The 27,704-nt window shown below is 38.4% G+C and overlaps 1 long non-coding RNA gene across 3 annotated transcripts; it reads right to left on the bottom strand.

Moving 5' to 3' along the window:
- Window positions 1–80: 80 nt before the first annotated feature.
- Window positions 81–27,636, bottom strand: LOC134804961 (uncharacterized). 3 transcript variants are annotated; one of them, XR_010146217.1, is made up of 5 exons: window positions 27,507–27,635; window positions 23,675–23,813; window positions 19,812–20,029; window positions 7,432–7,577; window positions 81–784 (listed from the first exon to the last, which is right to left on the bottom strand). It is a non-coding gene; the product is annotated as an uncharacterized LOC134804961 (long non-coding RNA). The 3 variants fall into 3 exon arrangements; XR_010146215.1 differs by lacking the exon at window positions 81–784 and having other exon boundaries at window positions 4,939–7,577; window positions 27,507–27,636; XR_010146216.1 differs by lacking the exons at window positions 81–784; window positions 23,675–23,813 and having other exon boundaries at window positions 4,939–7,577; window positions 27,507–27,617.
- Between the last annotated feature and the right edge of the window lie 68 nt (window positions 27,637–27,704).

The raw sequence follows: 27,704 nt of genomic DNA, 5'->3' as shown, positions 1-27,704 counted from the left end.
ATATATGTGACGAACTGAAAACCTACGTGAAAATGACAACTATAGCGGGCGTGGGTATAGTAATAGTCGGCACTGAAGTTAAAAGCAGTTTATTAAACTTAAAGTACACGGATTACGATACAACAGTCCACTACACATTAAAATACTAAAACTGTTACAATTGAACAAAGCTATGATCGGTCGTAGGGTCGGATACGCGCATACGTTTATACACAAAGGTGTCGGCTACCGAACTAACTCGCGCGCAGCGCCCTCAGCGATCACGCGATACAACATGGCGGCACACGCGCCTATCATAAGTTGACTCACGGCTTAATCTGTTAAGAAGCGAGCCGGGAGTCGACCGCGATTGGTTCTCTTGGGAAGACGCTCACAAGGCGTGATATCCCTTTCTAACGCACGCGTGGGCGTGCTGTCCCTGTCACACGCTATACAACTTATTAGATGTCCTTATTTTTGTGACGATTGAAGTGAATATGTTTTCTTGGACACCTTGCCCGCTCAGGTATATCTGCTGCTGACTGTACTCTCAATACCTTGAGAGTACAATATAATAATGCTTTTCGGATACTGTGGGGTCTGCCGCGCTTCTGCAGTGCATCAGGTATGTTCGCGGAGGCTCAACCGATGGCTTTCACGCCATAACGCGGAAGCGTACTGCCTCACTGATGCAGCGGTTGCGCGGTAGCTCCAACGTGTGCTGGCCGAGAGGCTAGACTGCCCGTTCCAATACCACTGGATGCTGATGCACGTACGGCGGTAGTGTTTGGAATGTGGCAGTCTGCTTTATTAAATGTAGATATTTTGTATTATTTATTTGTACTTACTAACATTAGCATAATAAGATTAATTTATATCGTATTACTAACAAATGATAAGGGCTTATGCCTGAATTAAATGTATGATTGATCACGTCACCGTAAACGCTAGCTCCTGATGACACTCCTCGGTACGGAGTGAAACATGTCGAGCGTTTTTCGACTTAAAATACGCGAGTGACCCGTTCTTAATATATTTAATATGTCTGTGTCTCACGGAAGTTATGTTATTAGAATAGATTAGCACATACACAAAAAAGGAAATTAAACAAGCAGAGAAACATAAAAAAAAGGAGAAACTGCCACGAAATGGTCTCACCTCCTCAGCATGTTGCTGGCGACTTCCAGCGCTGATCTTCCGATGAGACCATCCGGTGAAACAATCACGACAGGTAAAATAACATGATCACAACAAAATTAATATATACAACATACAAAAGACAAAGATAGATATTAGTTAAAAATACATGACAATAAATTACTATGTATGGTACAATATACAGCTATTATATCTGGTCAAACTCATCTTGGCCGTACATTGCGCCTGATATTTAAGGACCCTCCACACTCATGCGCTAATCGCGGTGCGAAGCCGCGAACGCGAGTGTGGCGTCGATTTTGCAGATTGTTCACGCCTTCGCGCATTGTTCCCCGTTTTTTGTCGGTTTTTCGGCCCGCAAAGGAGGCGCGAAGCGCGAACTAGCAAGACTTCACATTACACACTATTTTGCCTCATCACTCTCATCAGTTGCAAGATAAATATTAATTATATTATATATAACAGCTATAATTTACGGTTTTACAACAAAACAAAATGGAAAATTAGCCACAGCAAGTATGTATGATGCCGTAGATAAATGACAGTTGAACTCGATCAGCTGATGCTTTTCAGCCATCTTGGCGCGAACCAAATTGCGAAATCACCGTGAAGTTTGCGAGTGTGGAGTCATACGTCAACGTCACGAATTTTCGCACCGCGAAGTCGCGCCGCGATTCACGCACATAGTCTGGAGGGGGCTTTACAGCTAGCGACATACGGCAGCTACGCAAACTAAACTAAGTGCAAAGGGAACGTAATCTAAGTGGTAAGTAAAAACAGAAACTACAGGCAGCTTGTATCATGTAAGCAGGTTTCCTGGCTAAGTTGGTGGCTAAGCATGTATTGTTTAAGCTTCGTGTGATGTATCAAAATCCTTGGTACAGTCAACAACAGAGCTATGAATACAGGCAAAGTGCCAAAAACATGTATACACGACCTTAATGTACAGGCAATAAAGTACTGTATACATATTTTTGACCCTTTGCCTGTATTCATAGCTCTGTTGTTGACTGTACAATCAATTACTTTTATTTTACCCCAACTTCTTACTTAAGTTAACAAACCGTATCCTTCGTGCTACATGTTACTGGTTCAAGCGCCAAGCGAGAACGCCCCTTCCATCCCATGGTAAGTTACATTTATACTTTCTAATCATTAGAATTGGCGGGTAGGAGAGAAAGGTCATTTTCGCGACTACCCACAGATTAATTAACAAATATTCGGGTAAACACAAATCACATTTTTAATCACTACCCACTGAATGCCATAAGTTTAACATAACTTCCACAAAATAATTATAATTTATTCTTGAAATCTTATGAAATATCACACTCGGCCATCCGACTGCGTGCTACCTCCGGTGCACGATCAACAATAATATCACACTCGGCCGTGTTGCTGTTGCCTAATGCATTTTCAATCCTATTTTAGTTAAAAGTAGTCTGTTTATACAATACCAATACGCTTCATTGTACACCACAATACAATAAAATAATACAAATAATTACAGCAACTCAAGTAGAGGTAAATTATATTTAATTTACTTATGGTAACAGGTACCTACTTTCTCTTTCACACATGTAAACTATTGAATAAAAAACAACAGCCCATAGTTCCTAATCTTAAGGACTTCGCTTGTGCTTTAGTACCTTGGTAGCTATGAATAGGAGCACTCAGCACACCTTGCCTTGCAATATTGCGATAATAAATTCCAACTCTTATAAATCGCTACCGTAAAATGGGGTGAGTAGGGTTCGCGGGGAGAGTTGGGTTATGAATGGGGAGAGAAGGGTTGAAAGGGGGGTGAGATGGGATTTTAAGGCTACTGCTACTAAAATAATGTATTCCAATTTAAAATGGAGCTATAGTAATACTCATAATAAAACAAAATCGATCCAACAATCTTCCAAAATCACCTTTGTATGAAAACCCAACTCACCCCAAATACGAGGGACTACGGGGTGAGGTGGGATTTCCTGTTTATCGTCAAAGTTATGAAATGGAACTACCCAAAATAAAATAAAAACTAAAATACAAACGTCCGGAACACTTATTTATATACACCTTTCAGTTTGCATATGTAAAAATAAAATGTTATCGAGGTTTGAATGTCAGTTTTGCACCTACTCACCCCATTTTACGGTATGTGCCTTTCAATTAATAGCCCATATCTAATAGTGCGCACATACTTAACTAACTAGGACGATACCGCGGCGCCGCCTGATTCTGGTCCCGTCCTTGTGTAAATCTATTTTCGTAACCTTCTGAGATAATGATTTGGAGTCGGAATAAATCGGTGTTATAAAGTTAACTTTGTTTACCTCATCTCCTCAATAGGGTCACCCATACCTAAACAACTAATCCCATGATTTGACGTAGGCACTAGTTTTTACGAAAGCTACTGTCAACTGACCTTCCAACCCAGAGGGGAAACTAGGCCTTATTGGGATTAGTTCGGTTTCCTCGCGATGTTTTCCTTCATCGAAAAGCAACTGGTAAAGAAGGCTGTCCTATATCGAAATCTAGTAGGGGCTTCAGATTCAAATAAAATTTTGTACATGAATGGGTAGATTAATGACCACTGCATATAATTATCAACATTCATAACTATCTTATAATATGTATTATTATTATTTTTATTATTATTTTTGCACATTTGATACCCCTTACTAAGTATGAATATGTAAGTACCGATGTTAACGTCTTAATAATCCCGTTCTGGTACTTATCTTATCTTATCTTATCTTATTGTTTTCGGGGGCCCTTGCGGATACACTTCGACCCATAGGGATCTTTTGTGCAGTTACCCCCTAGAAGAGATCCGTCAACTACTCAAGAGCTTTTCCCACCATATCCATGTGTCGGATGATGGAGCTCATGGGTAGCGTTTTAAAGTCCTTTGGTTCCAGGTATCCTGCTCCAAAGTCCTTCATTCTTTGTCTGGCGAGGGCGTGACATTCACACATTAGGTGTCTTACTGTCTCTTCCTCTTCGCCACACATACGACAATCGGTGTTGTCAGAGTGTCCCATCTTGGCCAGAAATCCTTTGACCCCGTAATGGCCAGTAAACACCCCCGTTATGATTTGGAGTTGTCTTTTGCTAAGTTTCCAAAGCTTTTTGCTCCAGCCGAAGTCTATTCCTTGCATAAAGAGCTTTGCATGCTTTAGACCCGTCAGACTATCCCATTCTTCCTGGTGTTTGGTCTTGGTATGGTCTTTAATAGCCGTTGTGATGGTTCCCTGTGAGAGCCCCACGAATGGTTCCGGACCTATAAGGTTACTTACAGATCCGGCTCTGGCGAGTTCATCTGCATTTCCATTGCCTATGAATCCCTCGTGCCCTGGGATCCATACCAGTTGCACCCTGTTTTGCCTTCCAAGCTGGTTCAGAGCTTGGACGCCATTATATACCAGTCTAGAGTCCACTCTGGGAGCTTCGAGCGCTTTGAGAGCGGCCTGACTGTCGCTGAGTATATAGATATTCTTCCCTTGGGTTCGCCTAACTATATTCTCATGCACACAGGCAATTATAGCGAATGTCTCGGCTTGGAAGACAGTGGCGTAATTGCCCATGCTTATACTACTACTAAAGTCATTTGCATAAATGCCTGCCCCCGTACCAGATTCTGTCTTAGACCCATCTGTGTACCATATAATGTCGTTTTCATCAGAGATTGGTACTTCAAGACCTTCGGTCCACTCAGCCCTTGTTGGAATTTTAACGTTAAAATATGGAACACAAACTTGGGTTGCATCTTATCGCAGCCCATGTTCGTAATCCTTTTCATGAAATTGTCGCATTCCATGTTTGTGTGTTTGGTCTTTGGCTTGCTATCGCTCCAGAGGCCTGTTAGGGTCAACCTGTGTAGCGATTTCCGCGCCTCAGATTGTATCACTAGGTGTAGCGGCGAGAGGTTTAGCAGTACCTCCATCGCCGCTGTTGGCGTCGTTCTAAACGCGCCAGTAATAGCCATGCATGCCGTTCTTTGTATTTTCATAAGGGCATCCCTGCATGTGCTCTTTAGTGTCCTTGGCCACCATGCCAGGCATCCGTACAAGATGATAGGTCTTACCATCATGGTATAGATCCATCTTAGTACCTTTGGGTTTAGACCCCGCGTTTTGCCATAAGCCGATCTACACATTCCAAACACTCTAAGTGCCTTGGTGGTTGTTAGTTCGACATGCTTTCTCCAGTTCAGCTCTTTATCTAGTGTAACGCCTAGATATTTCACTTCATTGGACATTTCCAGTACCCTTCCATAAAGCTTCAGCTGCTTCATGCCATTAAGGGTCTTTTTCCTGGTAAACGGTATTACTACTGTTTTGCCTGGGTTTATGGAGAGTTGATGACAGTTGCACCATCTTTCCACTTGCTTCAGTGCTTTATTCATGATTTCCGATACTGTTCCCGGGAATTTCCCGTTTACAAGAATCACTAAATCATGTGCGTACCCTACCGTATGTATTGGGCCTTTGTTTAGTTCTTCCAACAGTGAGTTAACTACCAGACTCCAGAGAGTTGGTGAGAGAACCCCACCCTGTGGACAACCCTTCGTAGCCGTAGCTAATATTTCATCTCCCATAAGGGAGGATTTTATTAGTCGGCTATTTAGCATAGTACCAATCCATCTACAGATTGTTGGTTCTATGCCATGTTTAGATGCTGCAATATTGATTGCCTGATACGTGGTGCGGTCAAATGCCCCCTCCACGTCTATAAAAGTGGCCAGACATAGTTCTTTGTTCTCTATCGCCTGTTCCGCTCTGGTTGTCACCAGGTGTAGTGCCGTTTCAGTCGATTTACCCGGCTGATACGCACACTGCAATTGGTGCAGCGGATGCCTCTTAAGAGGACCATCCCTTATGTGTCTGTCTACCAGTTTCTCCAGTGTTTTGAGGAAAAACGATGACAGACTTATCGGCCTGTATGATTTGGCTTCTGTGTAATCTGCTTTGCCTGGTTTAGGCAAGTACTACGTTACCTTTACCATCCTCCACACACGCGGTACGTGTCCGAAGGCTATGCACGCTCTGTACAGTCTACCTAAGTGCGGTATTAGTACATTGGCGCCCTCTTGTAGTAGTATGGGGTAGATTCCATCTGGCCCCGGGGCTTTGTATGGTTGAAATGTGGATAGTGCCCATTGTATCTTATCGTGATCTACTACCTTTTTAGACGTGTCCCAGTTGTACCTGGTCGTGCTGATGGATTGTTCCATTGCACCGGTTGCTACATCGTCCGTTACGCTCTGATGTATTATCGAGCCTGGGAAGTGTGTGTCACACATAACTTTGAGGGTTTCTAGCCCCGTTTCAGTCATTCTTCCGTCACTTCTTCTAATGGAAGTGAGTGGAACTGACTTCGTTGCAGCTAGTGCCTTTGTAAGTCTCATGCCTTCCGGTATGGACCTGGTTCTGGTACTTAGTAAGTGCTCTTGTACTGGCATATCACTCATCATTTTACCACTGGTATGGTAACAAATGAAAAAAAAAACACTATTTACCACCAAATTCCCTGTTAAAAAAGCTAGTAAGGCTCCAAGAAATAAAGTGACATCGCCAAAACTTAACTTGTATGTCTCACATCCTTACTAGGTTTTGTATGCATGTAGTATGTACATAAATTATTGTACAGTAGCGACCAAAAGTATTTTGACAATGATAATATTTTTATAACACTTTAAACTCTCGCGTTTCGTAGGTACACATATTTAAATACACAAACAGGTCTACGGGTAGACCCGTTTGTGTAATTAAATATGTGATAATAACTTTGGTATTGTATGATGATTGTATGAAATATATTGGTTTTTTCAAATCAATGTTTGATAAGGTAACAAATGGCTTAAAAGCTCTTTGAAACACCTAATGAGCTTAGTTTCATCGAATGAAAATATAAACATGGCAACAAAATAAATGTCTATTTACTGGTTCATAAATATTTTGTCACGTTTTTTTACAATTTTATTGAGAACAGGGGCTGTAGAATTAAAAGAATTAATACACGATAAAATCTGCTTGAATATTTTTATTTCAGAAGTAAAGTAATTGAAAGAAAAAGAGTAAAGTAAGTAATTGAAATAATTATAAATGAGAAATATTGACAAGAAAAAGAGCGGGTGTGCCATATAATTCTTTCAATTACTTACCTTACTCTTTTTCTTTCAATTACTTTACTTCTGAAATAAAAATATTGAAGCAGATTTTATCGTGTATTAATTCTTTTCAATTCTGCAGCCCCTGTTCTCAATAAAATTGTTTTTATCGTGTATTCATTCTTTTAATCTACCAGTAAATGCAGATTCCCCTTCTCACTTCTACTGCATCCGTCTCGTTTCGGCATCTAAACAGGCACCTATTTTTATATGTAGTATAGGTTCCATTTAATTCCGTACAGACTGGAAGGTACACATCCGGACAATCCTCACACGGCATCTGTAAAAATATAGTACAAATGAGTCGCTTAACTTCAAACTCGGGCAAATCCATCTGTCAGATTATGCGATTTTGGTACTTATTAACAAAAAAATAAGTTCATAAACCAAAACCCGACTACTGCAAATCGCGCTCTAAAAATTATGAAACAAGATAGAATTCTTATCTGAAATTATCATACAGGAAATATTATAAATGTTATCATTTTCAAATAAAAAAATACAACATAATAGAATTTACTATTTTTTTTTTGAATATTTACAGAGGTATTCAGAGGATAGCCGTGGTCGTATGCCACGATTATAAACTTTAAGGTAAAGTGGCATACGACCACGGCTATCTTCTGAATATCTCTCTGTAAATATATAAAAAATTTAGTAAATTATATTATGTTGTATTTTTTAGGGTGTCGTACCCAAAGGGTAAAACGGGACCCTATTATTAAGACTCCGCTGTCCGTCCGTCCGTCCGTCTGTCACCAGGCTGTATCTCACGAACCGTGATAGCTAGACAGTTGAAATTTTCACAGATGATGTATTTCTGTTGCCGCTATAACAACAAATACTAAAAAGTACGGAACCCTCGGTGGGCGAGTCCGACTCGCACTTGACCGGTTTATTTTTTGCGCTACGTAGTATGAGGGCGCCGAAGGCGCCCGGCTTTGGACAGCGTGCAGCAAGCCGCGTAGGTACGTCGGGCTACGCCCGACGGTTTTAGTATGAGAGCCCCCGGCTTTGGTTGGACCGCATGCAGCGCGCCACGTACGTCGGGCCGAAGGCGCCCGGTTATGGTACACGTACAGTGCCGCACCTAAATCGGGCAACGCTGACCCTTCTAGTGTGGGGGCGGGGCACCTTAGTGTGGTGCGTCACATATGTACGTTACAGTATGCTTCGCCTGACCACTACCAGGGCGTTTTATTGTCCTGCAATATTTTATGAGGTGAATATTCTGACCGACTTTTACTATGGAACTAAACCCGATCTCGTAAAAAGAATTGTCTGTTTCATACATTTTGGCTGATCTCGACCTCTATACCTATTCACGTTGTTAAATATTGCAGGTAATTTAGAAAAACATCCTGTATAGGGGCCAAACAAATTTCTTTTGCAAAAACGTTCTTGTATCGCCGTAGTCGGGTAACCCGCAGATAAAATTCAGAGCGCTTGTAGATTCCTAGTTCTAATTACCTACCCGATAACTTAATGTTTTATCGGATGCTTGCAAGTAAATCCGGGTGCAAAAGCTAACAATATTGTATATATTTGAAATGTGCTAATTAAGCCCTTTCAATGATATACAACACGCCATCATTACTTAATTTTATTTTTTTGGATCGTGACTTTAGGACCTCTAAAGGGCGCTGTGTTCATTTATTTGTGTCGTCATATAGCCTATAACCAGCGGACGATTAAGGCGATTCGAATGACATGTCGTTTGTTAAATTATAATGAGAACTTTAGAAGTTATGAGGGAACAGATGAACATACATACATACATACCCACATACATACCGGTCAAAATCATAACCCTCCTTTTGCGTTGCCGTAGTCGGGTAAAAGGTAATAGGGTAGATATTTGCTGAGAGAGTCGAATGGATTAGATTTAGATTTAGATTTTCTTAATTTCAAGATGAAAATTACACTATAAATTTGCTACATTCGTCAAAATTATGTTTATCTTCTAATCATTATTATTATTGAACCGAGTTTTTAAGTTAAGTGACACAAATGTAGGTACCTATGTTAAATTATTGTTGTATTTATAGCATGATTAATGAATAATGATTATTCGTTTTGTATTGATGAAATACTTGCGTGTATTTTGATACGACCACATAAGTATTCTATGGGTAGATAGGTCCAAAAGAATTAACTTTGATATGCTTGACCAACCAAAACATTACCGTAAACACTATAACATTGCCCTTTCAACATAACTTTGCCCACCACGTCACAATTCAGTACAAGCGAAAAAACTTAAAAGTAGTATCTGTACACTTTCTACGCTTTCTTCAGAAAGTGTACCTGTAACTACTTTTATATATAAAGGGCAATGTTATAGTGTTTACGGTATGTCTTTAATTTTTCCCTACACAATAAATCAGCACGCAATTTATCATTACTCTTATTTTATACAAAACGTATAGTTATACACTTGCTGACGAAAAGAAAAAAACAAAAATGAATTGTTATGGCTTTATTAAAAAAAAATTGTTACTGAGTGCTGAAACCTACGTTTAATTTCCATTTGAAGCTTAGTTATTCGATTTTTAAGCGTATCCAGACTAGTCAATTTTTCGCCAATTTGATTAAATTGCCCCATCGAATCAGGACGTGCGGACGCAAACGCCAATTTGGCTAGCAAAAAAGTGTACAGAACCTTTTTTGTGGACAATTTTATGTTTTGCAACGGGCCACCGTTTACGAGTTATTTACGAAAAACTAAAAAAAAGTGACCTGTGAACTGATTGTAATTAACTTTCTTCCTTTAATATCGCTTTAAATATTGATCCTAGAGAAAAGTGTTCAAGAAGTTTTTTGGAGAAAATTTTATGTAGATAATTCATTCTTATAAACCTATTTTGCTATGGGACACCGTGTACGAGTTACATATTTACAATAAACTAAAAAGGGATTTTAAAATTGATTATAATTAAATTACCCTGCTTTGTCTTTTTAAATATTGATCCTAGCAAAAAGTGCTCTACTTGTTTCTTGTAGGAAATTTTATGTTTATTATTTCTGTATAAGACTTTTTGCTATGATTCGTACTTTTCAAATTATTAACGAAAAATTTAAAAACAAGGAACTTTTAGAATTTATTATAATTAACTTTTCCTCTTTATTATCTTTTAAAATATTGATCCCTGCAAAAAGTGTACTGAATCTTTTTTGTTCAAAATGTTGTGTAGATTATTAACGTTTTACAATATTTTTTGATATTGGCCACTTTTTAAGAGTTATTTACGAAAAACTAAAAAAAGGGACCTTTAATGTCAAATATCTCACTTCCGGTCAAGATTTCGATCGAGCAACCGGCAAATTCGGATTCAGCGGGGTCTAATTAGGTTTAAAAACCCGGTTCCTTAAAAGTAATATAATTTGCCAGTCGCATCAAGAAGGAGAGCGATTTTGGATTTTTTTGTCTAGTCTAGCTCTGATATCATTTAAATCTAAAATTGGTGATTAAATTGGAGATTGAAACCAATTTCATTTCTGATCAAATCAGTCGATTCGATCATCCCCTCTGGATACCGCTTTTTTCCGATATGATACCGATTTGTCACTTTTGTCAGTGTCTAAAGTGACGTTTTTGGTTGAAGAAATGTCACTTTTGACACTAACAGATCAATATCATATCGGAGACAGATCGAATAACTACAACTTGAATTGGTCTTTTTTATTTAAAAATATCTGGGAGACTGAGCTTTCTCGGAAAACATATAAAAACTCAAAAATGCGTGTTTTCCCAGAGATAAGACCAAGCTAGATCGATTTATCACCCCCGAAAACCCCTATACCTATAGCAAATTTCATCGAAATCGTTAGAGCCGTTTCCGAGATCCCCGAAATATACAGTATGTAAACTAACGAAAAACATTTACTCAAACCCGTTAATGTGTAGGTCACACTGAGCAACTTTTACCATGGCACCGACCCCGAAATCGTGAAAAAAAAGTTGTTTATTCATACATTTTACTGGTATGGTATCATTGAAATTTTCTATGGGAGAGTCAATTTTTAGGGTTCCCTAGCCAAATGGCAAAAAACGGAACCGTTATGAATTCGTCTGTCTGTCTGTCCGTCCGTATGTCACAGACACTTTTTTCCGAAACTATAAGAACTATACTGTTGAAACTTGGTAAGTGTGTGTGATGCAATTCTGTGAACCGCATTAAGATTTTCACATAATAATAGAAAAAGAAATAATACCTACATTTTAGGGGTTCCCCATACTTAGAACTCAAACACAATAACTTTTTTTTCATCAAACCCATACGTGTGGGGTATCTATGTATAGGTCTCCAAAAATGATATTGAGGTTTCTAATATATTTTTTTTCTAAACTGAATAGTTTGCGCGAGAGACACTTCCAAAGTGGTAAAATGTCCCCCCCCCCCCCTGTAACTTCTAAAATAAGAGAATGATAAAACTAAATAAAATATATGATGTACATTACCATGCAAACTTCCGCCGAAAATTGGTTTGAACGTGATTCTAGTAAGTAGTTTTTTTTAATACGTCATAAATCGTAAACCGCAATTTTATTATGTTACTTGCTGCTACGGAACCTTTCATGGGCGAGTCCGACTCGCACTTGGCCGCTTTTTTCTCGATTTCGGGGTTGGTGCCATAGTAAAAGTTGCTCAGTGTGTCACATTCATTAACGGGCTTAAGTAAATGTTTTTCGTTAATTTACAGACTGTATGATAACTTCTTCCTGGACATCCTGGAGGGCAGGATTGAGAGGACAAGAGAAGAAGGGAGACCTAGAATTACTTATCTCAGCCAAATAAAAAATAATGCGTGGTATGAGGAAATTAAAAGACTAGCACAAGAAAGAAAAGATTGGCGATTAGGTACTCCACCGACAAGAGCAAAGCTCTTAAGTTATGATGATGATGATGGTATATATAAATCCATACTAATTATTATTAAATATTATAAAGGCGAAAGTGTGTCTGTCTGTCTATCACGCGTAAGCAGCTATAGCTATTTGGTATAGATATATATATATATAGTTTGAGTCCCGGGGAAGGACATAGGATAGTTTTTATGTCGGAAATCATCTCCGAAGAGAGTGCATAGGGTGGAATTTAATGAATTGCCTAATAATTGAAGTAAGCAATGCGCGAATTGAATGATTGCTTAGCATTATCCAGGCGCTAAACCCACTTTAGCTGCGGGCACTAATTCCACGCAGACGAAGACGCGGGCAAAAGCTAGTAAACATATAAATATACAAGAATTGCTCGTTTAAAGGTATTAGATACACGCTGTAAACACGTACAGTCAGCCGCAGAGAAAAGGTACTCTCCTACGTAGAAGTTTGTATGCAAAATGCTAAGCGAATAGTATTGCTGACTGTACCTATAGAGTATGTGCGGAAACAGAAGAGTCGTAGAATGTATTGGGTCCCATACATTTCACGACTCTTCTCTTTCCGCACAGACTCTAACCCCCTCATTCATAAAACTTTACGGGCCTGATTTAGTTAAGTTATGTTTTATCCCTTTCTTACAAATACATAAGTCAACATGACAGGTAAAGACAAACGATTATTAGCTAATTGAGGTTTATAGCGCGTTTATGAATAGGGGTGTAAATGTTTACAATAAACCTGTGACTTAAATTATTAAAATTAAAATTTAGCGTATGAATATTTAGTGGGTTCCCCTCTTCTGGCATAATATTGTTTGTCAGAAATACACTTCGCATAACATATATCGCAGAAACACTTTTAGTAGAATGATAATTAGGCATAAATATTACTTTGCATTATTATTACTAAGCATACAATACATTTTGCAGCATATTATTTAGCAGAAGATTACTTTTGCAGACTTTGGTTTAGCATAATTTTATGTACCATAATCATCCTGCAGCATGCTTTCATTATGGCATAATGTTTTTCTACTTGCAGAAAAGTGCATTACGTTAAGTAAGAACTGTGACCTCCAAACAAAATTGAACCTGTGCCAGATAAGAAGATTATGTTAGGTTGTAATTGCGGCCTCCTGTATAAAACGAACGGCTCCCAGAATAGTGGGTTAGATTAGGTTAGAACTGCGACCTCATACAAAACGAACGGCCACCAGAAAAGTGGGTTAGGTTAGGTTAGAACTGCGACCTCATTACAAAACGAACGGCCAGCAGAAAAGTGGGTTAGGTTAGGTTAGAGCTGTGACCTCCTACAAAAACGAACAACTGCCAGAAGAATTGATTAGGTTAGAGCATAATATTAATATACGCAATGGCTATTATAAATAAATGGAGCAAATTTTTTATAATATTATTTTATTACCCGACAGACTTTATACTGATTCTTTTACCATATACACATACACCATAAACACTTTAAAAACTAGTAAACAGCAATTCCATCATAACTCTGTGCGTCGGTATGTTACCACTTCGCTTAAGAGAATAAATTGAAAATCCTCAAATTACATAAAAACAATTTCTCAAAGTACAAAATTATTATTAATTTAAATTATTAATTTCTCAAAGTATATTAAAGTTTTCATAATAATAACTAAGCTAATTTTAAATTAGCACCTATTGCCTTCAACAAGCCGATTTTTGTGTAATCTTTTTTGTTTTTTTTTTGCTTTAAGGTGGTTCGATTTTCATACAAAATTCAATCGCATTGCATTAAGTCACTACACACTATTAGTACATAAATATTTCCGCATTTATCTACTTTCGAATATTCGTTTGCGCGAAATTAATAGGAAAACAATGTTTCATACAGAAATCATGCAATAATCATAGTTAAATTTTCATCAATTTTACGTATGTGTGTGTCACAAATGTCGTGTACAGATACATTTGCGACGTTGCCATACTATTTCCGACGTTGCCGGGCTGACCACGGCGCGAATTTGGAGTGCCGTCATGTTTAGTGCAATTTTGTTGACAGGTACTTAATTGACTGAAGCGAGAATAAGTACCCGAAATTCGTCAGCTTAGCTAAGAACTATCATGGCGTGTTTTGCAAACAGTCGCTTTTTTGCTTTCAATCGGAAAGTTCCCGGTTCGATCCCCAGCATTGTATGCTGGGATATAACTTTTTGTAATTTTTTTACACCTAAATTTCGTATTGTTTTTTTTTATATGTTTATTTAATTTTTCTTATTTTCAAAAAGCGAATGACTACGCGTATTTGTTTATTTTTTACAAAGATAATTAGAAATTGTACTCTACCTAATCTCTTTGATTTTTACAATCAGGACATCCTCACTGCAATAAAAAAGAAATGTATAATATTTCCTGTGGTTGAAAATAATGGATTTTTTGTCCATGAATGAAGAACACAATTACAGTTACTACCAGGTAAGTAAATTATAACTCGATTATAACATTATTAGAATCCATATTGTTGCATCATCTTTCTTCCTATTACATCAGAGATTTTTTCCTATCATGATTCATGATATTATATTTCTTTCAGGTACAGGGACTACTACGGATAACAAATATGAAAAAAATGTACTTGTACTTGAATTCAAAATAAAAAAAATACTTAAATAAATGTTTTCATTTTATTTTAGGTAAAACCGGCCAAGTGCGAGTCGGACTCGCAAACGAAGGGTTCCGTACCATTATCTATAAAAAAGGGTCACCCATCCAAGTACTGACCCCGCCCGACGTTGCTTAACTTCGGTCAAAAATCACGTTTGTTGTATGGGAGCCCCACTTAAATCTTTATTTTATTCTGTTTTTAGTATTTGTTGTTATAGCGGCAACAGAAATACATCATCTGTGAAAATTTCAACTGTCTAGCTATCACGGTTCGTGAGATACAGCCTGGTGACATACAGACGGACGGACGGACGGACAGCGGAGTCTTAGTAATAGGGTCCCGTTTTACCCTTTGGGTACGGAACCCTAAAAGCTGTGAAAATCAGGTATTGAATATTTTTTTTGAAAACGTTGATAAAGTAATTTATTGATAGAGTCTGTGCGGAAAGAGAAGAGTCTTGAAATGTAGGGGAGCCATACATTCTACGACTCTTCTCTTTCCGCACATACCCTAATACCAACTAATACTGAATATCTGGGGGAGCGGTGGTGGCCTAGCGGAAAGCGCGTGCGACTTGCAATCCGGAGGTCGCGGGTTCTAACCCCAGCTCGTACCAATGATATTTGGTACGAAATATCATTTGATACCTATTTACCGAAACCTATTTATATATCGATACCTATTTTTTCGGTGAAAGAAAACAATGTGAGGAAACTGGACTAATCCCAATAAGTTAACTCTCTGGGTTGGAAGGTCAGGGCAGTCGCTTTCGTAAAAACTAGTGCCCATGCCAATTCTGGGATTAGATGCCAAGCGGACCCCACGCGAGGAAGAAGAGATTGAATATCTGGGAGACCGACCAAAGCTTAGAAAACATATAAAAACTCAAAAATGCGTGTTTTCTCACAGATCAGACCTAGCTAAGAGATCCAACCCCTTATAGCAAATTTCATTGAAATCATTAGAGCCGTTTCTGATATCATCCAAATATATAAATAAAAATATATATATAATAATTGCTCGTTTAAAGGTAAGATAACACAAAAAGACTAAAATAAACAAAAAGAAATTACCTACTCGCACCAGTCTTGAACCCCAATCCTCTTGCACGTATTTCCACGAACATACCGTTACGCTATTGCAACATACTTACGTTGTGTGAAATTGTCTACTACAAGGATCACGGAAACACTGTTTGCATGTGTGAGTAATAGTAGGAAAAAGCGTGACAGCAACACTCCGTCGAATTAAAAAGGTGGTTTTTGCACAATGAAGTATTCAATGTTTATTTTAATAGTTCAATATTTATTTAAAGAGTGCGCGAAACATACTTTTAAGTATACAAATACCATGACCATTTCACAAAAAAATAAAACCTGAAATTTTGCAAAAGTGGTGCCATCTAGCGAGAGTTAAGTTTTGAGTAACCTAGGCGAACCACCTTAATGCATCTTGATAACTTTATGCTACCTAAATATTATGCAATAAATTTATCTGCGAAATTAATACTCGTTTAAAAGACTATTATGAACAGTATGCCAAAATATGGTTCTGGATTTTAAAACTCTGCGAAATGATGGTATGCTAAATGATATATGGGAAAGGTAATTCTGCCAAACGACATTTCTGCCAAGTAACATTACGCTCACCATCTGTATGCAGATGGGTGTACTGCCATCTCGCCGAAACATTTTTCGCCTAATTTCACTTCCCAACCAACTTATTGCAGTACTTTTAGTTGGCAAACCAATGCTTAGCATATTATTATTTAGCATAATTTTTATTTGATCACAATTTTATTTAGCAGATGTTCATTTTACCACGATTTATTTAGCAAAATAGTCACTAAGCAAATGTTTTATTATACCTAACTATTTATTGTTAAATAACGTTTGCCCAAATTGAAACTTCGCATACGTTTTATTTAAACACAATTATATTTAGCATTTTTTTTATGACCCATATAACGATACTGCTCCCAGAGATAGGTAGGTTATGGTTATTTTTTTTATGACCCTAAAAACGAAACTGCTCCCAGAGATAGGTAGGTTATGGTTATTTTTTTTATGACCCGTAAAACGAGACTGCTGCCAGAGATAGGTAGGTTAGGGTTATTCTTTTTATGACCCGCAAAACGAAACTGCCCCCAGATATAGGTAGGTTAGGGTTATTTTTTTTATGACCATAAAAACGAAACTGCTCCCAGAGATAGGTAGGTTATGGTTATTTTTTTTATGACCCGTAAAACGAAACTGCTGCCAGAGATAGGTAGGTTAGGGTTATTTTTTTTTATGACCCGTAAAATGAAACTGCTCCCAGAGATAGTTAGGTTAGGGTTATTTTTTTTATGACCCTAAAAACGAAACTGCTCCCAGAGATAGGTAGGTTATGGTTTTTTTTTATGACCCGTAAAACGAAGCTGTTCCTAGAGATAGCTAGGTTAGGGTTATTTTTTTTTATGGCCCGTAAAACGTAACTGCTCCCAGAGATAGGTAGGTTATGGTTATTTTTTTTATGACCCTAAAAACGAAACTGCTCCCAGAGATAGGTAGGTTATGGTTTTTTTTTATGACCCGTAAAACGAAGCTGTTCCTAGAGATAGCTAGGTTAGGGTTATTTTTTTTTATGGCCCGTAAAACGTAACTGCTCCCAGAGATAGGTAGGTTATGGTTATTTTTTTTTTATGACCCGTAAAACGAAACTGCTCCCAGAGATAGGTAGGTTAGGGTTTTTTTTATGACCCTAAAAACGAAACTGCTCCCAGAGATAGGTAGGTTATTCACAATATTAGGCGAAAAATAATTTATGCCTATCGATACATTCGACATAACAATAAAAGACATTTTGAAACATGACCAACTAAATATTTTGCCATAGAATAATATAGTAAATAATCATTTGCGACATGTTATATATGCGAAACATTGGTTTGCCATCTGATAGTTTTGCCAAATGATACTATGGGAAAAATAGTTTGGGAAGTGATAATTTGCCGTACAATTTTCGGCCACATATTAGTAAACCTTAAGGATCTCGGTATTATAATCGACAGGCATCTATCTTGGGACGGGCAACTTTCGGAGGTTAGTCGAAAGGTCACTGGTACTTTACGCTCTCTATATTCCTTAAAAAACTTTCTCCCAATATCCACCAAAAAATTACTTGTGCAGTCACTAATACTACCGCTCATCGATTACGCTGATGTGTGCACAACAAACATTTCACAGAGTTCACTTAACAGGCTCGATCGCTTGCTCAATAACGGCATTCGGTTTATTTTCGGTCTACGCAAGTACGACCACATATCTCATTACCGTCGCCAGCTTAACTGGCTCCCTATTCGGCAGCGTAGGACTTTCAGAATTCTTTGTTTCTTGCTTTTTTCAATACTGTTCGAGCCATCTGCTCCCAGTTATCTAAAATGTAGATTCAGTTTTGTAACCCCTCGCCCGGGTTGTGAACTTCGTTCCTCCCGCTCTATTAAACTTTCGGTATTTCCTCACCATAGTGGTTTTCTCTCTTCTTCCTTCACCGTACAAGCAATCCGCCTCTGGAATTCGCTCCCTCTGACGATCAGACAGGCTCCAAGCAAGTTAACTTTCAAACGTTTGCTTTATAACCACCTGCTAAGGCAGGCACAGTAGGAATTAGTAGGTAGGTAACCCTTAACGCACGTGCAATTATATGTACATGTATTTGTATATATCCTTGTTTATATGTATGTATTTTATATGTATTTATATATATTGTTTATATGTATTTAGTGTACTCGTAGTCATAAGGTATAATATAATTATATATAGTAGGTATTTATTTAGAATATTGATATTTTACTTCGCTCAAAAGTTACGTTTTTTTCTGTTTATTTCTCACTGCACCCACATGGACTCTTTTCTGTTTCGCCCTATGGTTGACTGGTAGAGAATACCTATAACGGCATTAAGAGCCAACGGGAGTGGTCATTTCTCCATACAAACGTACTCCTCGCTTTCCGCCGTGGTTTTTGAAGCTAGAGCAATGATTTTTTCAACACAGATTAATATTGTCGATATCTGTGTCGGACCGTTTTGCTTTTTTTGATATTTTTGTTTTTTAAGGCGCTAGAGCCCTTCAAAAATGGCCAAAATGGCCTAATTGACTATGCCGCAATGAGAGGCGTGGCATTCAAAACTGATATCAATTAGCCAAAAAAGCAAAACGGTCCGACACAGATAATTTCATAATCATTTAGATTTCCAAATTTGGTTACGATTGGTTAAGTTTTGGAGGAGGAAACAGAGGAGTACGAAACCTCGATTTTTTAAGTTTTTACTCAGGATTTTTCGCCTTGTCCTTTTCGCACTACTTTTAGGTGCCGCTTCCGTTAGCGAGACGGGTATATTTACCTAAAATATTTAAAACTCAGCTCCTGTTTCGTCTTAAGTCCGCCTGTTGTACTTTTTGTATGTGCAATAAAGTTTAAAAATAAAAAATAATAATACAAAAATATGTCAAAAATCTTTCTGCAACACATAAAATAATAATGGTTTACACCATATTTATTAGACCGATTTCAACGTATTTTCACTGACATCAAAATTATATTTGAATGTCATTCTGATGCCAGTGTAGGTACCTTCAGATTGGTCTGTCTGTACTGTACTGCAGGATTCCCACAGACCGGCTGGAGTCGGGCCGCGCCGGAGCGCATTTTCAATGTAGGTACTATACATTTTGTATAGCAGAAGCGATGGAGTCCGTCCGACCGGAGCCGTACGCGTCCGCATGGAGCCGACCGGCTTGCTACTGTACAAATGTGAAACGCGTCCCGTTACCGCCCGTTTGGTGGGAATCGTACTTAAAGTTTGATCTGTAGACTACCGCCCGATTCTAACAATCCTTATAAGAAGTCACAGAGGGTACGAAACCGATCTGTAAGTGTCAAAGGTACATTTCTTCCTAAATACTTCTTATAAGCATGATTCGAATCGGGACGTAAATACGAACCGTTAAATTCATATTACGCAAAGTAGCTTGCAAGTATTTTAATGTAGTAGCCTTCTTCAATCTCTCTATGTTCTTATTCTTTATAACAGTAGCGTTAATGTATTTGTCATAATAATAGTCTTGAAGTGACAAATCGATACCCCGTCTTCTAGAGGGAAGCGTTACTTGCTGGAATAATGCTTCTCGAAAAAATATCCCAATGAAAAATAGCACCAAGTCTGAAAATTAACGTAGTCTTTTAATTTTTAGGGTTCTGTACTTACCTCAAAAGGAATAAAACGGAACCCTTACAGGGACCCACTTTGTTGTACGTCTGTCTGTCTGTCAACACCCTTTATCTCGGGGAACGCGTGGAGGAATCGAGTTGAATTTAAAACCATATATGTATTATACTCAGGTCCTCAGTCCTTTGGAGGTGTAAAAAAATCAAACTTTTAAGTACCGTAAAATGGGGTGAGTTGGGTTCGCGGGGAGAGTTGGGTTATGAATGGTGAGATGGGATTTTAAGGCTACTGCTACAAAAATAATGTATTCCAATTTAAAATGGAGCTATAGTAATACTCATAATAAAAAAAAACAAAGGGTTGCACTCCGGCAGTACCGGCAGAAGTGAAAACTCAACGACACTGTAACTCAAATGTTAATAACAGCGCTATCTAGTGCAAAATGTCTGCAGCACTATGTATAATTGAGGTTAACGCCATCTAGCGTTATTTCGTCGCATTACTTGAAACCCCTAAGCACATCACTGTGAGACTAGAGTTATATTAATACCAGTTTGAGGGAAACTCACTAGATGGCATTTAAATCAAAAAAGAAAAACACAATGACATTGTATCAGTGTCCGTCACACGTGACGTCACGCAAGCGCCCTGCGCCGCCTAAACGAAACAGCAGGCTCAGGCATACATTTTCGCCGCGCGGTAGAAAGAAAGGGTTACCTACGTCTTACGCTCTCGCGAGTTTAACATTTTTTCCGCATCACAAAAAGTGCTCAGCGCCGCTAAAGAAGTTTTCACTTCAAAAAATCGATCCAACAATCTTTCAAAATCACCTTTGTATGAAAACCTATCTCACCCCAATTACGATAGGGACTACGGGGTGAGGTGGGATTTCCTGTTTATCGTCAAAGTTATGAAATGGATCTACCCAAAATAAAATAAAAACGAAAATACAAACGTCCGGAACACTTATTATATACATCATTCAGTTTGCATATGTAAAAAAAAATGTTATCGAGGTTTGAATGTCAGTTTTGCGCCTCACCCCATTTTACGGTATTGTAAAAATTACACGGCCGTTTATGGCGCAAAAAACGCAAGTAAGGTCATAGCAGCTATTCCGTCCACTAGCGTTTTTCTCGAACAACGAACAACATTGATAATTTCGTCAACAAAGCAGCTTGCTTTTAGTTTCAGCAATCAAAAGCAAATGGTTTTTTTCCTACGATTGAAAATCAAAGAAATATACGCTCGTGGACGGAATCTCCCACATCATCTTCCTCGCGTTGTCCCGGCATTTTTGCCACGGCTCATGGGAACCTCGGGTCCGCTTGGCAACTAATCCCAAGAATTGGCGTAGGCACTAGTTTTTACGAAAGCGACCGCCATCTGACCTTCCAACCCAGAGGGTAAACTAGGCCTTATTGGGATTAGTCCGGTTTCCTCACGATGTTTTCCTTCACCGAAAAGCGTCTGGTAAATATCAAATAATATTTCGTACATAAATTCCGAAAAACTCATTGGTACGAGCCGGGGTTCGAACCCGCGACCTCTAGATCGAAAGTCGCACGCTCTTACCGCTAGGCCACCAGCGCACTCCCGCAACGGAATCTCCCACATTAACCTTATACTTACCTATTAAGTATTTCGACATTCTCAAGGGAATCAAAAATGGCAAGTAATATCGTCTTATACTACAAAACAAGTATAGGAAAACACATGACAAACTAATCGAACGAGCGAGCGAAGCGAAGCGAAGTTCTTAAATTGGACTTGGATCACGCGGCTGGCTAGCGGCACGTCCCGGCATTTCGATGTTTTTAAGCTGAACTGTCAGAAGATAGTTTGATACTCAAGAACTAAAGTAAATTTGTTCTAATTTAAATGAAATTGGATAAACGTGTAGTCGAGCGCATTATATTTTAGTCATTAAATTATGAGCAGGCTCGATCAAGGGATTATTGAGGTAGAAGAGCTTAGAAGGCCAAAAAGCTGTCTGTGAGAGGTCTTGCTATTCTGGTCATTTTATTTGCTAAATAAATAAAATAAATAAATAAAAAGCTTTTATTTCAGGCAGTACTCATATACAAATTGCATTAAAACTAATTTAAAAACTAAAACTACTGACACTGTAGAGGGGTGCCACTCATGTTAAAATAAATCAAGATCGCACATTTTAAGTGCAAGTCATTTTCTATTCTGGTCCATGTGAACAGAAATCCAGCGCTTAAACACCGGACTCCTTATATCGTCAGAAACAGCCACAAGTATTTTGTTGTCGTAAAGGCGCAGTCTCCTCCAAAACGAGGCAACGCGGGATCTCGTTACCGCGAAAAAGTCGGGGACCCCCGCGTCCGCGAACATGCCCGACGCGCTGCAGCACCGCGGCAGCCGCATAAGAGCCCGGAACGCGTCATTGTACTGAACTCTTATTCTGCTCATTGCCTTCTGCGTGAACGTTATCCACAACTGGGAGGTGTACATGCCTAAGCAGTATGCCTTGAAGAGTGTGGTTTTTACATCCTTGCTGCATTTAGAAAACCGCCGAGCGAGCATGTTGCCTCTGACGGCGAGGGCCCTCCGCTCGCGCTCAATGTCAACATCGTCATGCAGCCGTTCCGTCAACAAGTGCCCCAAACACTTGAACCGCCTAACAACATTGATTTCCGACCCATTTAAATACACCGGAGGTACGCTATCCGGCCCAGAACCCGACGCGAACACCATCATCTCGGTTTTGGAAACATTATATTTCAGTCCATGTGCATTACCATAATGCTCACAGACCGAAAGTAGCCTCCTCAATCCCTTGATTGAAGGGCTGAGCAGCACCATATCGTCCGCGTAACTAAGGTTATTTACACAAACATTTCCTACATGACAGCCGGTTTTGGTGCTCCTCAGCTCTTCAATCAGGCCATTCACGTACAGGTTAAAAAGGACCGGAGAGGTAACCCCCCCTTGACGGACCCCACACTCTAGCCTATACTTGCTAGAGGTTGCGTCGCCCCATTTCACAACGTTTGTTTGGTTTCCGTACCAGAATTTCAGCAGATTAACCACTCTATTAGGCACTAGGGATGCACGTAACTTCGCCCACAAGATGTCATAGTTGACGAGGTCAAATGCGCGACTAAGATCTAAAAAACACGCATAGATCGATGTTTTGCGCGACGTGTAGTGACTGACGGTGCTTTTTAAGCTAAATATGGCGGCATCTGTCGAAAGACCGGGACGGAAACCAAACTGTGCATCATCAATTTCAATATTCTTAAGCAGCTCAGGATGAAGGAGGCGCTCTAATATTTTACCTAGTATAGTACCTAATGAGATAGGCCGGTAATTAGACGCAGAGCTAAGGTCGCCCGTTTTATTCTTGACAATTGGTACCACCGTAGTGCGCATCAATGCCTCAGGTAAATAACTATATTTAATACACAAATTAAACAGACGGCATAAATGCATGAAAACCTTGTCACAGGCCCAGAGTATGTGCTCGACACTGAGCCCGTCATGTCCCGGTGATTTACCACGTTTCATACTCAGTATGATTTTTGAGATGTCCTCACGTGTAAATTCTATGACTTCATTATCGTGACTAGCTTCAGTATCGAGCACACGCTCCGCGGCCAGCGGGCTCACCTTGAATCTCCGCGCGAACAGCTCGGCGATACTGGACGGCTCCTGGCAACCCTCCACGGATACAGGTAAACTTTGTTTGTAATTCAATTTCTTAGTTGCTTGCCAAAACTTGATGAAATTTTTATTTTTTCTATATAAGCTAAAAACATGGTCGAATTTAGTATCAAATGAAAGTGCTCGGTTTGCACTTTTATAATATCGTTTTTAAATTTACCATTTTGAAATAATTAGCAAGATAAAAATAAAATAATGTAAACATAATATAAGTATGTGACATTTGACAGGAAATATTTCAGCTTAGCACAGATACAGTTTATTTTAATCTCTATGATTTGTATCTAATACGCTATACTAAAATTTGACTTAAATCCAGGGGAGTCGACAGTCGTAACTATATAAAACACTTTATTCGAAAAAATAGCGACATCTATATTACTTAACTCTAAACTTTTTTTTTAAATATGGCTCTACTTTATTTCGTCAGAACGTCTTAAAACTCTTGTATCCAGGTCATGGATCAAACAAAAAAACATCTGTTAGAACGATGAATCTAGTATTAAACTGGATTGGGCATGAGTGGTGGGGATAACTGACAGAACAGGATAGTCTTACGTATCTTTCAGTAGGAGTAGCAGAGAAAGCGTTATTATTGTTTGTCCTTATCACAGTCTCACATATTTTTTGTTGCCCACCTTTTTTTTAGTATGGATAATGGTGGGCAACAAATAAATTCGACCAATCACAGTGTCGCATTTGCGTATGTTTTGTCCCTCACGGAGGCACGCGTATACCACTTCTATACGATCCTACCTTCTATGGTTAGAACAGATTATTTATGGCCATCGTTGCCATGGAGGCGATTGTCACAAAAAAACAACTTTGTCAAATAAAACTCAAAATAGTATAACACCCCATTTATTGTCTGTACTATGACATAATTCAGATAAATAAAATAACTTTCAGTTTTACAATGTTAAAAGAAACAAAGTTTTCATACGCCATCACAGTTGCTGAGAACTTTATTACCAAAAAATTTAGAAAAATCATGGCGGGTAGATTCACAAGCTGCTGCGTGTAATTTTGTTTCGTGGTGAATTGTGTGTTATTCCAGCCGTGTATTATAGGTACCTACTTTATTTACATCAACAGTCAAGTTAAAGTACCTAATCTGTTTTCGTGTAGGTATTAATAAATGTCCTGAAGCCTTTTTTCAGTCAAAGTTTTTTGCGTTCGTAACATACTTAGACGCCATTTATGCCCCTCCCCCCTGATATTGACGTTGATATTTCTGGTTAAGAATTACAGATGGTACTTCAAAATGGATGCAAAAAAGTTCCACGAGAGGGCTCTCTTTGTCCTATATATTATACATACTACTCTTTGCTTAAATCTATCAGTCAAGGGCTCCATCACAGACCTTGCAATAAATCCACGTGATTTTTGATCCATTGCCGCCGATAGTGCGACATAAAATAGTAGAAATTAAATAAAATGGACCTCAAAAATGTCCATACTAAATTGTTGCCATGTGTATTAAACGTCAAAAATGTGACAGTTACATAGAAAGTGGCGCCCTCATTTATTTTCTACTATTTTATGTCGCACTAGCTAAGTACGAGATTCTTTTTGGTACGAGTACCTAAGTACGCTCAGAGTAAATAACTAATAAGTAGGTGCAACAATGAACAAAGTCAATCGCAATCGCTCTATATAATTTTTGGTTAACCGCGAGTTCTCAGTTCGGGGCGAACTACTAGTATTAGTAAAAAAAACTCACTAGTCCGGTTTTTAGGGTTCCGTACCCAAAGGGTAAAACGGGACCCTATTACTAAGACTTCGCTGTCCGTCCGTCCGTCCGTCCGTCCGTCCGTCCGTCTGTCACCAGGCTGTATCTCACGAACCGTGATAGCTAGACAGTTGAAATTTTCACAGATGATGTATTTCTGTTGCCGCTATAACAACAAATACTAAAAACAGAATAAAATAAAGATTTAAATGGGGCTCCCATACAACAAACGTGATTTTTGACCAAAGTTAAGCAACGTCGGGAGTGGTCAGTATTTGGATGGGTGACCGTTTTTTTTTTGCTTTTTTTTTTGTTTTTTTTTTTTTGCATTATGGTACGGAACCCTTCGTGCGCGAGTCCGACTCGCACTTGCCCGGTTTTTTTTTATTTGCCTATTTTGCTCCCGATTGGGTAATTGTATTCCAGAAGTTTTAAAATATGAAAACTACATCATAACCTAATTTAATGAAGTGTTACACTAATGACAATACCTAGTGATGGTTTACTTTATACCGGCATAGTTATAACGAGTATATCAGCACCAGAATTACCTGGTTTGTTAGTGCACGACACCTTGCACTTTGTGACTATGCGCTGAAACTTGGCACAGTTGATTCTTAGCTGGTCTTGAGCAGATACAGACCGGTAGATATCGAGAGCCACGTCTCATTTAGTGGGGGGGACGGGGGAAGTTCGACGCCGCCGCGCTTCACTTGGAGCAACATTTCTCTAAAACTATACCTATTAGGGCATGTGATATATCATTTTCGGATAAATTAAGGATGAGAAATCTAGTTTTGGAACAAAAATAATGCACTTTCTAACAAAAAAAAAGCATAAAGTAGAAAAGACTAAAAAACGTATTTGTGATTTTTTCAGAATTACCAATTTTTTTTTAAGTGTAGCAGGAATCTGAAAACAAAAAATACAGTTGTAAAGCTACACTTATAACGTTTAAGAAAATATATAGTTTATTATACAAAACTGTTGATAAATGGGAGATAAAAAATAATATTAAGCGTGGGTCAGAGTGATCTCAATACAAAATATTATGAATGTGGGAAAGTTACTTATAATTTGTTCTACAATCGTTTATTTTTTTTAGTATTTCGTAAACCATATTAAAAACTAAAAAAAAATGAACGATTGTAGAACAAATTATAAGCAACTTTCCCACATTCATAATATTTTGTATTGAGATCACTCTGACCCACGCTATATTATTTTTTATCTCCAATTTATCAACAGTTTTGTATAATAAACTATATATTTTCTTAAGCGTAATAAGTGTAACTTTACAACTGTATTTTTTGTTTTCAGATTCCTGCTACACTTTAAAAAATAATTGGTAATTATGAAAAAATCTCAAATACGTTTTTTAGTCTTTTCTACTTTATGCTTTTTTTTTTGTTAGAAAGTGCGTTGTTTTTGTTCCAAAACTAGATTTCTCATCCTTAATTTATCCGAAAATGATATGTCACATGCCCTAATAGGTATAGTTTTAGAGAATTGTTGCTCCAAGTGAAGCGCGGCGGCGTCGAACTTCGCCCCTCCCTCCCCCCCCCCCCCACTAAATGAGACGTGGTTCTCGATCCCTACCGGTCTGTATCTGCTCAAGACCAGCTAACAATCAACTGTGCCAAGTTTCAAAGTGCAAGGTCTCCATACAACGGTGTGCACTAACAAACCAGCTAAATATATTTAATAAATTAACTCTTTGAACGCCACGTCGATCGTATGCGGCGTATGTTCTGCCGCCAGAGTGCAGCACTAGCGCCTCTTTTTTTTGCGAAGTTTTCATAAACAAAAAAATATGACATTGATGCATCAAGGCGGTTTGTTAACAAGGGCCTACCGGGAAACGCGAAAATTGAAATTAAGTTATCTGCCTCTTTATCGCTCGAATATGCAAGAGTGATAGAGTGGTTCAATAACGAAATTTCGATATTCTTGTTTCGCGGTAGACCCCCAGATTGTGATGGATTGTGGTAGTGGCACCCCCTACGCAGAGTTTCGCGTAATATTCCCTATACAATGGATACTTACATTTGATTGCCATTTTGCTTGGCCCCTTCTTCCACTTATAGTGGTTTTCTTTCGATACCAAAATGTTGTAACATTAATGTGTTTAACTTGAACATGAAATGGTAATTTTATTGGGACATAAAAATACAAACTAAACAATAAAACTAAGCTACATGCAATATAAAATTTAAAATAATCTTATGTAGGTATAAACTTATA

The sequence above is a fragment of the Cydia splendana genome, chromosome Z (genome assembly GCF_910591565.1).
Source record: "Cydia splendana chromosome Z, ilCydSple1.2, whole genome shotgun sequence".
In the NCBI taxonomy this organism is placed as follows: Eukaryota; Metazoa; Arthropoda; class Insecta; order Lepidoptera; family Tortricidae; genus Cydia; species Cydia splendana.
This window is presented reverse-complemented; position numbering and strand designations above follow the sequence as displayed.